This window comes from Ctenopharyngodon idella, chromosome 17 (assembly GCF_019924925.1).
Source record: "Ctenopharyngodon idella isolate HZGC_01 chromosome 17, HZGC01, whole genome shotgun sequence".
Lineage (NCBI taxonomy): Eukaryota > Metazoa > Chordata > Actinopteri > Cypriniformes > Xenocyprididae > Ctenopharyngodon > Ctenopharyngodon idella.
The window spans coordinates 6,527,053-6,541,555 of record NC_067236.1 but is presented as its reverse complement, the minus strand read 5'-3'; the positions used below and the strand labels follow the sequence as shown (position 1 = coordinate 6,541,555).

The following is a 14,503-nucleotide window of genomic DNA, read 5'->3' as shown; positions in this document are numbered from 1 at the left end:
TGTTTGTGTGTGTGTGCATGCCCTGTGAGTGTTTATTTCTCTCCGGCTTAATTAAATAAGCGCCGATAAAACGATGAGTGTGGTAATTAGCTCCAGATATCAGCTGGAGGTTTCAACCCTACATTGGCATGGTGTGTGTGATTCAAATCAACAAGAACACACACACACACACACACACACACACACACACACACATTTGCTCTCTAAACGTGCACAACCAGCAGGGGGAGCAGCAGTTGGTCATTCTCATGAACAACTGAGCCAATAAAGAGAGAAACACACACACACACACACACACACAAAGAGTGTGTGTTTTGTGCCTTGAGATCCTTAGCCATCTCTGTGGCAGTGAAACAGGAAATGAGTGTCTCAGATCACCCCTGCTGTAATAACGCCCCATCCACCTGATGAACGGGAGGGAGAAGAGATGAGAAGAGATGGACTGCTGCTTCCAAAAAGCATTAAGAAACAGCCAAGGGGCAAATAACAAAGAGTACAAGATTACAGTATAGAGCTTTCTGTATGTGGACGGCCACAAGCACACTTATTTTCATTGAAGATGTAAGGTCTGGTCTTTCTTACACAGGTTCCAGCAGTCTGTCCAAACTCTCCTTTTCTCTCGCTCCCTCTCCGGCACGTTCATTTAATGCATTCTCTCAAAGATTATTGAGCTCCATCCTTTCTGTTTCCCCTGAGGTATCGTCAAACCTGCTTCTTCTCCCATCTCTTTATCTGAATATTTTTACGTAACCTTCTGCTATTTTTTTGTTTGTTTGTTTCAAACAGAGATCACGATTCTCCCACAATTCTGAAGTCAACTAAACAAAATAACATGTAATTTACTTGAGGTTCTGAAAATGTTAATTGCGGCAGTCTTTTTAAAATGTTTAATTAATCTGAATTATTTAAAAAATAAAAATAAAAAAAAAACTCAGTTTAAATGAATGATTCAATGACTCACTCAAATGCTTCACTTGTTTCAATACTGGATGAATCGGCTTTTTTGAGCAAATCTCTTGAATGATTCAATGACAAATACATTTTTCAAGTCACTTGTTGCCACCTAGTGGCATAACGGTGTAATCGATACAATCGTTATTTGAAGCTCCAAGTTACTTATAAAAGGTGATTTGCTCTATTTTGATCGCTTCCGTAGACATCAGTGTTTATATCCAAACTATAAACTTTTATCCCAGTACTTCTGTGATTTAATAAGAATATTTGTAACACAGAAATAACGATACTGTGTGTTGGTGTGTGTGCTTAAAACTCGTGGTTTGTGAAGCTGTTTCATACCTACACATGATAACTGCTTTGTCTGTGTGAACGGCAGCGCAAATGCAGATTTGAATGTTCCTCTGTGATTTTGTCAAAGGTTTGATAGACACAGGCAAATCGTTGTCATTTAGGAATAAGATTGTGTGTGTGAATCGAAATCGCAATCTTTTAACGATTAATTGTGCAGCTCTACCTTCTGCTAATCTGGCGGTAAAACTGTTAATGATTTAATTCACAAATTCTGTTTTGTGCTGCTTGTCGGTTGAAAAATTATGATTTACACGAAGATTTTGAGAGGAGAATTGGACTGCTATTACAATTTGGGGGGCAGGTATGTTCTGAGGTGCAGAATTATGTGAAATGGACCCTTTTCACTTGGGTTTGGAACTTCAAAGTGAACAATAACAGCATGAACTATTTAAGAAAATAGCATTTAAAAAAACATCAGCCAGAAAAGAAAGTGCCAAATTTGCTGTCACTCTGTCTTAAGGTAAGGTGAAGGTTAGATTAAAGGGTATATTAGGGATGAACATTATACTGTTATCATATCGATTATGAGTTGATAGTAGAGATGTTTTTATTTGATTTTCATTGGTTTATATTGAATACACACTTCTGTTCAGAATTTTGAAGTCAGTAAGAAATATATTTTTAATTGATCAAAAGTGACAGTTAAGACATTTATAATATTACAAAAGATTTCTATTTCAAATAAATGCTGTTCTTTTGAACTTTCTATTCATCAAAGAATCCTGAAAAAAATGCATGGTTTCCACAAAAATATTAAGCACCACGACTGTTTTTAACATTGATTTATTGTGCAGTATAGAGATTTCACTCAGTGAGCCTGCGTTGCGGCTGAACTGCAGTTATATCAGCTTCATTGATTATAAAGGCAGTGCTCTTTGATGGCTTTCTGATATAATTAGAAAAAAGTATTATTTTTCTTGCTGCTAAGTACACACTGCAAAGTTTCGGGAGTGACAACCAAATTAAAATGATGGATTGAATCTGAAACTGATGTTTGACAATGGACGTGACAAAAAAAATAAAAAATCTTAAACTCAGAAAAATATCAGTTATTGCCATAACATGAAAATATCAGCCAGAATTTTAATCTTGGTGCATCCCTAGTATCCATTCATTTAAAATGCTAGCTAGCTGATGAAAAAAAAAAAAACAGTCCTCTCACAGTCCCTTGTATTATCAGTTTGTATACAAAAGATCAAGCTTTTGTGTTAATGCAGCTCTGTGTGACATGTATTTCCTCTTCAATGTTGTTTATTTTCATTTACTTCATAGTCCCCTGAAAGCTGTTTTCATTACAGGGATATCACACTCGCCTACACACGGCACCCCTGACATACGTTGTGAGGCTTGTGTGATGTTAGCGTGTGTTTGTGTGAAACAGTGCTGACGCGGTGCACTCATTAAGTAGGGAAGGTTTTTGAGGTGCTAGAGTCTTTTCCCTTTGTGTAAACAGAAATTATCACTGTGTTCTCTCGTTCCTCTCTCCTCCCACCCTCTCAGTATGGCTCCCTGTTCACTCCAACACTTTATTTATATTCATCTCCTCACCCATGCTTTGTTTCAAAATCTAGTGGTCTGCCTACGGAGACTTTTTAAGGCATTACTGGTGCACTTACAAAGTTAAGGCTTTTGAAAAGGTAGACAGCCTAATTCTGCCACCTCATTTCAGCTAAATTTGAAGGCGCTGTTGACTGTATTCTTTGCAGAGTAGGCAACGCCAGAAGGCATTGAGATGCTCCCCGAAAAAAAAAAAAAACAAGATGGTGGGCGAGGCAATAAAAATGTTGATCTATATTTGTGTGAGTTGTGTATTTTTATGCTTATCAAGACAATTTGTTTGAGTTGTAGCCTATGCAGAGCGTTCCAAATCAGTCACTTATGAGGCTCCATGATTGTTAGGATACTGCCTATGTAGGCAGAGAAGCTGCTGTTTGGAATGGCGCTCCTATGCGAAATGTGGTAAAAGTAATATGTTATCCGTCTAAGCATTTAGTGTGTGCGTGTGTGTGCGCATGTTTCTGTGTTGTGTTGGCCTGTGAAGAGCAAAGATGTGAAAAAAGCATTTGTGATTCAGATGTCTTTGACCACTGTGTCACGTGTAACCTCACGTGGGTGGCTTGCACAGGATTGTTGACCCCAGGACACACACACATCCTCCTGCATTACTCCTGCAAGCTGTATCTAAACTGAATCATAAGTTCCTTATTCATATGTGTGTGTCAGGAGGCCATGTCCAAAGTGCTGGAAGTGCTTTTTTTTATTTGAGGTTTGATTAAGCTCTTAGGATTGGCAAAGTTGCCTTTTGCAGGTGTAGAGGGTTTAATTTAATCAGAGAGAGAGGGTTTAGACTGATTTTAAAGCTGTTAAAGAGGGTTTACTCTAAGTACGTATACATAAACAGATATAATTGAGCTAGTCTTTATCACTCTGTCCAAGTTTACATGACGTAACGCACAATTGAATGTTTGAAGAATTGAATATGTGTCATCTCTGTCTTTTGGTGAAATTGTAGTCCGATTTAATGTGTATACATGCTGGAGAAAAATCGAGTTACAATCACATTGTCTAGATCTGTTAGTCTTACTAGTCTGGCACAAAAAAAAACTGAATGGTTCAATATAAGTCAGATTAAAGCTTTTATGGTATATTTTTTAAAAAGGCCAATTGTTGTTTTAGGATGGCTGAAATTTAACTTTTAGGGCCCTATTTTAATGATCTAAGAGCATGATCTAAAGTGCACGGCGCAAGTGCACTTAGGGCGTGTCTGAATCCACTTTTGCTGGTTTAAGGATGGAAAAAATGGTTGCTGTGCATGGTCTAAAAGGGTTGTCCCTATTCTCTTAATGAGGAATGGGTGTGTTTTGGGCGTAACGTGCAATAAACCAATCAGAGTCTCATCCTCCATTCCCTTTAAAAGCCAGTTGTGCTTGCGCCATGGCGAATTCGCTATTTACATGGCGGAATTTGCAAGCGGAAAAACTGAACGCTTCTCTAGCGAGGAAACTGATCTGCTTGTGCGTGAGATTAAAGCATGCGAGCAGACCATCTACGGGAAAAGCCGGATTCCACCAAAGCATTTTTATCTTTATGCACACAATAATAATCTTTTACATTCTAATCCTTTTTTTTTTAATATTTGGCATGGGACTGCGCGTCCCTGTGTGTGTAATAAGCAGAGTGTACGCACGTTGTGCACCCGTATGTAGGCGCATATTACTAATGCGCTCTTTAAATAACAAAACAAATACTGCGCCATTGACAAATATTGCGCAATCTATTTCATTTGCCTCAAAATAGTAACGTGCCAACAATGCGCCTGAACACACCTCATTTTCAGACCAGCACGCCCATGGGTGCAAATGCATTTGCTATTTAAACAACGTGGCGCTGGACGTGAAAATGATAACTGCATCGGGCTGAAACTAGCGAAAAAACACTTGCGTCGTGCCTGCCGCCGCATTGCGCCTGGTGTACGATAGGGCCCTTAAAGTGCATGTAAATGGACTTAATGACCTAAGAACTGATTTAGAGAGTTTACACTGATCTGAGAGCTGGTGTAAAGTGTTCACACTGATCTGAGTGCAAGTAGAGAGGTTTTACGCTGGTCTGAGAGCTGGTTTACACAGAGCCATTGTAATGGGGATTTGTATTTGATGATAAGCCCTGCAGGTACATGCTGATTTACAGCACAGGCCTTTATTACAGCAGTGCCCTGTGGCTTTGGAATTTATTGAGGGACCTGAGACTGAGCGTAAAGCCCCGCTAACATTTCCACAGGCAGATTTTTCTGAGAACATTTCAGTGTGACATATCGTGACACATTGAGATAGAGGGCAAACACTCACACACAGAAACACAATCATTTTCTCACAAAAAAAAAAAAAAAAATCACGTGCACACATTTTCAGCCGTATTTGAAATGGTTGGCGGAGTGTGTGCAAGTCAGTGGCTGTTCAGAGCGCATTCTGAAGCCTCATTCTCATGCGTGAAGCTACCATCAGCCATTTCTACCTCTCTATCGCATGTGACAAGAAAACTGATCTCTGCAATCTTAAAGGGCTTAAAAACACCTCCATCACCACTTGGACAGACAGATGAAAATAGAGGAGTAATACCAAGTAACCATCTCCCCCTCAACCTCCTCCTCTCTCTGTTTTTCTCTCTGTGGCATTTTCGCAACTGTTTGTTGTTTCACCTGCCTCCTCCTTATGGTGCGCTGAGCTCTACTAACACTCAAAAACCCAAATGCATGACTCACACTCATAGACGTGCAAGGGCAGCATATACGTGATTGGTCAACTCTGGTCTTTTCGAAACAAGCATTTTTTTTCCCACACATGCATGTCAGTCACAACATCCCGATTCATAGAATATCATTTTATTGATCAGATTCCCTATGGCACAGTACATCTAGTATGTAATCATGTATTGATACAAAAGTGTTTTCCTTTGCACAGAAACAACGTGTCTGACACTGCACTCAAATCAGAGAGAAAACACACACTCATATTTGTCTGTTTTTCTTCCCTCAACCAGTCAGAAAGGAGGAGGAACTGTAGTGGAAAAATGTCACCAAACAGCCTGTCCCCACAAGGTTCTGCATTTCGAACCTGCAGATGGGTCTCGGAGTGTCTCATTCTCACTTTTGTTCTTAATAGAAAAATATTTTATTCCCATTTTTCCATTTTATTGCAGAATTCTTTCTATTGGTGTATAAGTTAGGAGGGTGGTGTTCCGTTGCCCTATGACATTGTATTTGATCAATAGGGTCTTTCTGCGTACTTGTGTCCTTGTATTCGAAACTTGGCAGTGCTCGATGTAATTCCCATAGCCAGGTAAACGGAAGGTCTTTTGGCCCATAACCACTTCTTGCAAGGGTACGAATCTGGCGTATCCAAGAATTGTTCTCTGTGTGTCCAGAGATCTGTGTTAAGCAGATGTCCATCGCGTTGATATATATCCGCAAGGGGTCTGAGGTCAAGAATAAGCATCACTCTCCCCGTCCTGAGCAGCCCAGTGTCATCTTCCACGTTCTTCTCTTTGCGACATCAACGCTACTGTCATACCTCCGTTGGACCCCACCTCTTACCTCCACCTGCTTCCAACCTGTGTGGATCCTTCTCACAGAGTGGTGTAAATGTAAACAAACACAATGACGAAGAGGTTCAAGAAGGTGCCAATGATTCCCAGCAGGGCCAAGATGGACTCCTCTCGCTCCTCTTTTCCCTCTAGAGCCCGAACCTCCTCTATACTGACGGTGGTCGTCCCCATTCTGACCCCCCCACCTCTGTCTCCAGGGTGCTTATCTATGGAGAAACAGGAGAGCAATGTGAGACAAACAATCAACAAGACATGGAAGCCTCTTTCCGTTCTTCCGTGCGGCCCATTCGCTCCTTACGTTTTCAGACGGCCACCAGAAATGCTCATCCAGAGGCCAGACTGAACGCTCAGTGGAGCAGCACAGGGGGTGAGATTTCTCTCTCCACTGATTGCCCAGCTGCAAGTGTGGCGTAATGAACACAAAAGAGGATGTCTCCCCCCACCTCGGTGATGGATTTCCCCCTCAGAAAATGATATTTCCCTGCGGAGCTGCTACAACAGGGCGACACTCGGCAGCTGAGATGATTTACTGTACGTTTAAACCTTCTCACTTGCTGTTTGCCTATGCCACGCACACTAAACGATATCTCTTTTCTCATCCCAGCTTTCCTTAGCCTATGGTTTAGCATGGTGCCACATTCATTGGAGCACACATAGAAGCGTATACATCCAGGTTCTTACAGCTAGGCACCAGAACATCAACCTCGATAAGCAGCTTGGGGCCAAACATATACAGCTCGGCGAAGTGGACAATAAAGCAGTTAGACAGACTGACACAAACGGTGGAAAGCAAGACTGTGAACATAGAAAGTATAGGAAGAAAACAGAGTCTTACCCTACGGCGTGGGAGATCTGGGGGAAGATCCAGCATGCTGTGGGCTCATCACAGGAGAGGCATATCTGGGCTGACGGCAACATGAGGGCCAGCTGGCCAAACGTCCGATGTCCCCGAGATAGTAAAGAAGGAGAAAAGAGAAATTAAGAGGTGGAGAGAAAGAAAGAGGGAGAAAAAGAGTAGGTCTACAACAGCATCTCCTTGAGCCGTGTGCGTTACGCAGACAACAATCTCAGTCCCCAACGTCCCACCCCTTCGTGCGCTCTCTCTCTCTCTCTCTCTCTCTCTCTCTCTCTCTCTCTCTCTCTCTCTCTCTCTCTCTCTCTCTCTCTCTCTCTCTCTCTCTCTCCCTCTCTCTCTCCCTCTGGCTTTCTCTCGCTCTTTCTGTGTCAGTATTCCAGTCTCCTTATGTATCACCAGTCCTTCCTTTTGTTCCACGTTCATTCAGTTCTTCTTTTATTCTTCTTCCCAGCGTTGTTTATGTTTTTAATCTTAGCTTGAACGCCTTACACCTTTCATTCAAGGGGGGCTCGGAGAAATCCGCTCCCTGCTCTCCTTACCCCTCCCTCTCCCATCCTCTCTCTCCTTTTACCAAAATCCCCCTTTAAAAAAAAATCATTCTCTTCCTCCCCTCCTTTCTCTCCCCTCCCTCTCAGTGTTACACACTCCCGTTCTCTGCTGTCACTCTCGTCTATCTGACCCTTTTTAGCATTTGAAAGTGTGGCATCTCAGCATTTATAACAAACACAGTCCCCCACCTTCTCTCCTTTCCCTCCTCCGCGATTTCTTTCCCTTCTTTTGCGCTCCTCTTTTTCTGTGTGTGTAGAAGCTCTACAGATGCGCGAAAATGCCTCCGGACGCTCATGAGATTGGTGACCTGCGGCTGCGAGCTCCCCACCCTGCCGTTCTCTGTCCGTAGCCGATGGCAGTCGTGTGGTTATAGGTCCCGTCTCGGAGCCTGAGAGCACCGTGCATTGCATAACCAAGCAGAGCGACTGGTAACCGCGGAAACAGAGCGAACGAGGGAGATCGAGAGGGTGGGCGGTGAGGAGGCTCACACGTCAAATGTCTTTATTGCCAAGAACAGTGTAGAGCTACAGAGACATGAGAGAGAAGCATCTAAATGTGTGGAATGGTGGCCATTTGGCATATTTGAGATTTGATAAATCACATATGTACATAAAACTGACATGAAGTGTCCTAGTCTTCTGATTATCGATGATCGCAGATTATTTTTCAGGCTTTTTTTCACTATTTATCCTGTCGTCTTCAGGAAGTACACTTTTAAGGAAGAACACTAAGACCATAAAAGCTTGAGCATAAAAAAGCTTTTTTTTCTTGTTTTAGTAGCATATAGACGATAATAGGAAGGAAATGATGAGGAGACTATGGATAAAAGGATTAGAAATGAGCTGGACTCGAACTTGCAATGGCTGCATGCACCAAGGCACAATGTTTCAGGATAATTCACAGGGGTTTTTTTAAGAGGAAATACAGCCATTTCCTCAAACTTTTTTGATTTTAAGCACACTTCAAGAAATTTAGCATTTTTGTGTCATTTTCCAATTAAAAAAAAAAAAAAATCCCTGAAAACAAAATGAATTCACTTGAGAAGCAACACTTTAAAGAATTTTGTTAAAATATTTTGTCTTACTGTATTGGCCATTTTTTCTCGTTTTAAGTTATAAGCAAGTAAAAAACATTCTGCCGGTTCAGAAAGACAAAAGACTTATTCAAGGTAGGGCTTCCCCCTAATAGTGGACTAAACGTTAGTCGACTAGAAGAGACTTAGCCATTAAAGATTTTATTAGTTGGTTAGTTGCAGAAAAAGAAAAAACTCCACAGGTAGTGGTGAAGTCATGCAGTCCGTGAGGGACAGATCATTAACGACGGGTCCTTGTGGTAATTACAGTATGTCGAGCAGGAAATCCAAATGTTTGCCCATCATCCATCGCCCTCAAATATGGTTTTATTATTTGAAACAAGTAGCAACTTGGCCGCTTGCTCTGTTAACCTAGATAAATATGTGCATATTCATGTGTTTGTGTGGAGTTTGGAAGCTGAAGTTTTAGCGCGCACTTACTGCAAGACATGGAGGCGCCCGCGCAATCACTTGAAATTTTTCATCTTAAAATACATACACATTCATAATCAGTGCTTTGCAGTAAGCTTTATGCATGTGCTTGAGCGCAATGCATATATTCCTCCCCATATTTAAGTACATTTATATAAACGTGTGATTAGTCGACTAATGGTTGACTAGAAAAATCTTTAGTCGGGGACAGCCCTAATTCAAGGTAAAAATCTGACAATAAATCTTTATATTTTATGCAGCATTTCTTCTCAAGTAAATGTATCATATTTCAAGAATTTTTCGATGTTTCTACCGTAAAACATGTCAAAAGCCAAAATAGAAAAATCAGTCATTTTTTTTGTGAGGAAGATTAAGGATATATTTCATTGGACAGTTTAGAAAATGATCACATTGACATTTGAAATTAAATTTATCCCTTAACCTACGATCTCGGGCCCCTCAATAAATGTTTTTTAAGTGGCCTTTAATGCTGACAGCTTTGGAAATGAAATGTGAAGAAATGGCATCTTGTTTTCTTGTAATCCTCATCTACAAAACTCAAACGCAAGCTACCGTGAGCACAGCGTGTCCGAACACTGACTCACTCTGACCCTTGAGGAGCATGATTCTTGTTTCCTTACTCACCATCAGCGGAAATAAAATACAACCCCCCCCCTCCTCCTTGTGTACATCTGACCATTCCTTCCCCTATGCGTTTTACAATTCTCCATCCTGCTCTTTGCCCTTATCTGGTCTCCTGTCCATTGGTGTGTTAATAAACTATCAACCTCATTGTCCACATTAACATTTTAATGGAAGGGGGGAAGAATAGAGGATCTGTGTATACTCTGTCCCTGCCACATCCAGGCCGATAAAATCATATATCAGTGTTATGTGCTATATAAATAAGTTGGTTTACTTCTAGCAGCCCTTGGACCTCGGCAAAGCCAGATCAATTATTTACTGTTTCAATCTGAAATAATCCTGACCTCTGGCCAGGCGCACAGTTACAGGAGGTCAATAAAAGACTTTACCTACAGGCTAAACTATACCAGTCTGAGAGGAAGTAGTTGACTGTAGAATCTTGAAACAACATTTTTAATCCAATTTGCTTTTGCAATGTTGAGTAAGTAAAAAAGGCGTTTCAAAGAGGAAAAAGATGTATATTGTAACTTGATTTTAGTCATTGGGAATTGAAAAGTAGGTGTTGCATAGCAAAAGGAACTCAGGTGGTTGGAAGGGAGGGGTTGAAAGTTTTTGTTTGTTTTCCTTTGGTTTTTTGAAGTGACATATAACAATAATGGCACAAAAATTGTGTGTGTGTGTGTTTTATTGAACCATTTTTTGGACCCTAGAGTTATAAAATCTTTTTTTAAACATTATTTTCTGTGGACTAGCTGCTTCTCCAGTGTTAAAGCAGTTTATTTTTGTTTTACTGTAGTTCATTTTCAGTGTTTCATCCTGATGCTTCCTGAGGTGCAGATGGGGTGTGTGTGTGTGTGTGTGTGTGTGTGTGTGTGTGTGTGTGTGTGTGTGTGTGTGTGTGTGTGTGTGTGTGTGTGTGTGTGTGTGTGTATTGGCACATTCTTGGTTATAAAATCCTGTAACCAAAAATGGAAGAATACGCGCACACACCTATCTCTCTAGCACTCTCTCTTTTGTTCTCTCTGTAGCTCTCTCTCTCTTTGATAATTAGTATCGGCACATTTCAGTCACCATAATGTGAAGAAATTATCGCACAGTCCAATTAAATGAAATTATCATGTGGGTGAATTCCCTCGGTCCTGGGCTCTCAGCGGCGTGCCAGAACATTTAAAACGGATCAGAATGAACCCGGCAGGTTAGAAGCCATGAAGAAAGAGGCAGGATTTTTTTTTTTTTCCATCTGCTCTAAGTGGAGTTCCTTGTCAATGAGCCGTTGTTTATATTCATTTATTTGTTTGTAATTTTCTCTCTCTGGAGCTGTGGATCATATAATCATCAAGCTGACAGCCGGTGGTGGGCGATTATGGAGCGATCTCATTACTGTACATGTGTGTGACCATAATATAATGAACAGATTGTGCTGACTCGAAGATCTGCTCGTGTTCTAATATTGATCTTTGATTAATATCTGGTTCTAATCACTTAAGATCGGACCACCGCCTTTGCCCTCTGATGTACTTCTGTAGCATAGAGGTCAACTTAATGTAAAATTCACAAAAATAATGCAGTTCCTGGATTAAGCTTATTGTGATAAGAGCATTACGAATCTGTAATCATTCTAAATCATTTTTAAAGTCCTTACATCTTTGTATTTAATTGTGCAGTAATTTACATAAAATGATTTCATAAATTTACACAGAATTTTTAAAAATATGTTGTATAATATCTACAGATTTATTTATTTGTTTATTTATTACGTAGGCTATTTTCTTGTTCCAGGGAACACAAAAAGAGAAATTATGAATAATGTACTTGGTCGCATTTTTCCATGCAATTACAGTACATGTAGATTTGAGCTTTTATGTATCAAACATTTTAATTAGAAAATAAAACATTTGCAGCTTGACAGCCCCAGTCCTTGTTCACTATTATTATATGTAAGAGAGTGGCCAGGAAATTATACATTATATTTATACACTATTATTGTTTACAAAAAACTAACAGTGATCTCAAAATAACTGCTAAAATTAACATATTATTGGCTTTTGCAACCAGTTTTGGCCTCAAATTTTCAGCGGCAATCAAAAGCATACACCCCTAGTCTTCTAAAATCTAGAATCTTGAGTGTATTTATATGTAGAAGCTGATGGTATAATACAGACCTTGAGCAAGGTTCTGCAGAGACTCACAGAAATGGACAGTGGTGAATTAGGGTCAGATCTGACAAGCTTTGCAAACCTGCCGCAACATCCAGCAGGATTCTTTCCTTCTCCCCTCAATCAAACGCCAAAAACGGAGAGAGTGAGTGATGGCTCGGAAACCTTTTAATGGATGTGTGTGCACTCATCCGATGCACATTCCTGCCTTTTCCCATTTTTTTTCTTCTCTAAATCGCCACCACAATCATCATAGAGGACAAACTCTGAACAGTGCACACAATTCATATCTGACAGTCAAACCTGCAAGATACATTATTTTTCTCTTGAAGTATTTTTTTCAGTGTACTGTTTCTTTTTCTCATTAAGATGTTTGTAGTGAAGTGTTGTAATAACATTCAGCCTGTTTCCCCTCTGCTGTGATGTATTAATATATCTCATTCTGCTCATTTGAACAGGTGCCCTTTGTAAAGTCATATTCTCCTCTCTCCAAAGCTCTTTGACAGCATGTGTGTGCCCACACAAAATGCCAAATGTCAGTCAGAGGGCTTGTCAAAATTAATTATGCCCTCCTGCATGGAGAGAGATAGATACCTCTTTTTACCTAGATGGGTGCACGAGAGCTAAATTGGATAAAGAAATGAGAGTGGAGGAGTGTAAGGAAAGATGGGAGGACAGGAATGGTATGGTCATTAAAATGAAGCAGTCACAGAAAGTAACTGGACCTCGAGATTATTTTAGCTTTGTTAGCTTTGCTTTGTGGACTGTAGGATCTGGTCTTACAACTAGTTTTTACTGGTTTATGCTGGTGATATGGGCACAGTTTCGACATTGGAAATACTCTACCATTCAAAAGTTTTTGGTCAGTAGGACCAAAAGTATTTTTGAAAGAAATTAATACTTTTATTTTTAGCAAGAATGCATTTAATTGATCGAAATTGACAAAAATAAGTCAAAGAAGTTCTTGCAAACTTTCTATTCATCATAGTCTAAATTAACGTTTTTAACATTGATGATAAGAAATGTTTCTTGAGCACCAAATCAGCAAATTAGAATGATTTCTGAAGGATCATGTGATATTGAAGACTGGAGTAATGATGCTGAAAATTCAGGGCCCGTTTACACAAGTGCGTTTTCGTTTTAAAACGCATAACTTTTGCTACGGTTACGCCTGTCGTTTAGACTACTCCGGTGTTTTCAACCCTCGAAAATGGAGACTTTCGAAAACGCTGTAGAGCCCGTTTTAGTTTGAAAATGCGGGGGTTTTGTTTCAGTGTAAACGGACCAAAACGGAGACTTTTGAAAATGATGGCGTGGCTGCCCTCGTTCGCTCTGCGTATCCTTGACGACCTTGTAAACAATAACATGGAGACTGACCTGCAATCTTTGCTGGCTTTGTTGTCATTTTTAGCAGCCATTTTGCAGTTAAACTCTGCACTTTTTAAATACTGAAGCTACCCACATGCGCAAGAGGCAACTGTTTACACTTGTACACGCATGCGCAGTGTGCATGAACGGTCATGTGACATTCGTTTTCGGTCATGTAGTGTAGACGGAGATCGTTTCTGAAAGGCTGTGGAAACGCCAGTGTAGACGAGGATCGTTTTCATTTTAAAATGGCGTTTTAAAACTAAAACACACTAGTGTAAATTGGGCCTCAGTCACTTTTTTTCTTTTTCTTTTTTCTTTTTTGGCATTTACATCAGTTGGTCAGTTCGCTGTCCAAAATCCTGCCCTCATAAGTAGACAGACAAAATGTCATTAGAGCGCTTGAGAAACTGATTCCTCTTCAGATGAGAGAAATGCTCTGAATGATTTAGTGGCTTTAAATGATGCAGAAAGGGAAGAATGCACTTTGTTATCCTTCCGTTAGCTGAGGGTTTTATAGCAGCTTTGCAGAGGAGGAAAATTACAGCCCTGTGGTCGTCTCCATTAGCTCAATCAAACATCCTTGTGCATAAACAGCCTCTGCTGGCATAGGTTTCCTCAGATACAAGACTATTTTCCTGAAAATTACAGCTTTTGTGCAGCTCAGACACCTCCTGTAAGCAACTCGTACATAAACGTCTGGAAGGATGCCACTTTCTCATGAGGGTGTTGATGTTAATGCCTACAATCAGATTGTCAGGGCACCAAAGTGTCTGCTGGCAGACTCCACGTGTTTAAAGTAACTCTGAGAGCCGCCACTGTCACCTGTAATCTGTGGGGTCAGCTGGATTAAATCCAGAGAGAGCGGCATTTTAAATCTAGACTCCTTATGCTGATGCTGTTGGATTTGGTGTGGTACTGAGACGAGGAGTAAATGGGCTCCTTGTGTTTCCAGATTTCTTTTATGGACTATGGTACTCAACCTTAAAAGTATCCATTTAGTAGTTATGCACACTA

General features: G+C 40.4%; 1 protein-coding gene and 1 long non-coding RNA gene across 8 annotated transcripts in view; one reads left to right on the top strand and one right to left on the bottom strand.

The window, feature by feature from the left end:
- Nucleotides 1–14,503, top strand: part of birc6 (baculoviral IAP repeat containing 6) — a 100,121-nt gene that overhangs the window by 62,605 nt on the left and 23,013 nt on the right. The window lies entirely within an intron of this gene.
- LOC127498024 (uncharacterized) lies at nt 5,671–8,305 on the bottom strand. 2 transcript variants are annotated; one of them, XR_007925754.1, is made up of 3 exons: nt 8,002–8,305; nt 7,244–7,335; nt 5,671–6,614 (listed from the first exon to the last, which is right to left on the bottom strand). It is a non-coding gene; the product is annotated as an uncharacterized LOC127498024 (long non-coding RNA). The 2 variants fall into 2 exon arrangements; XR_007925753.1 differs by lacking the exon at nt 8,002–8,305 and having other exon boundaries at nt 7,244–7,995.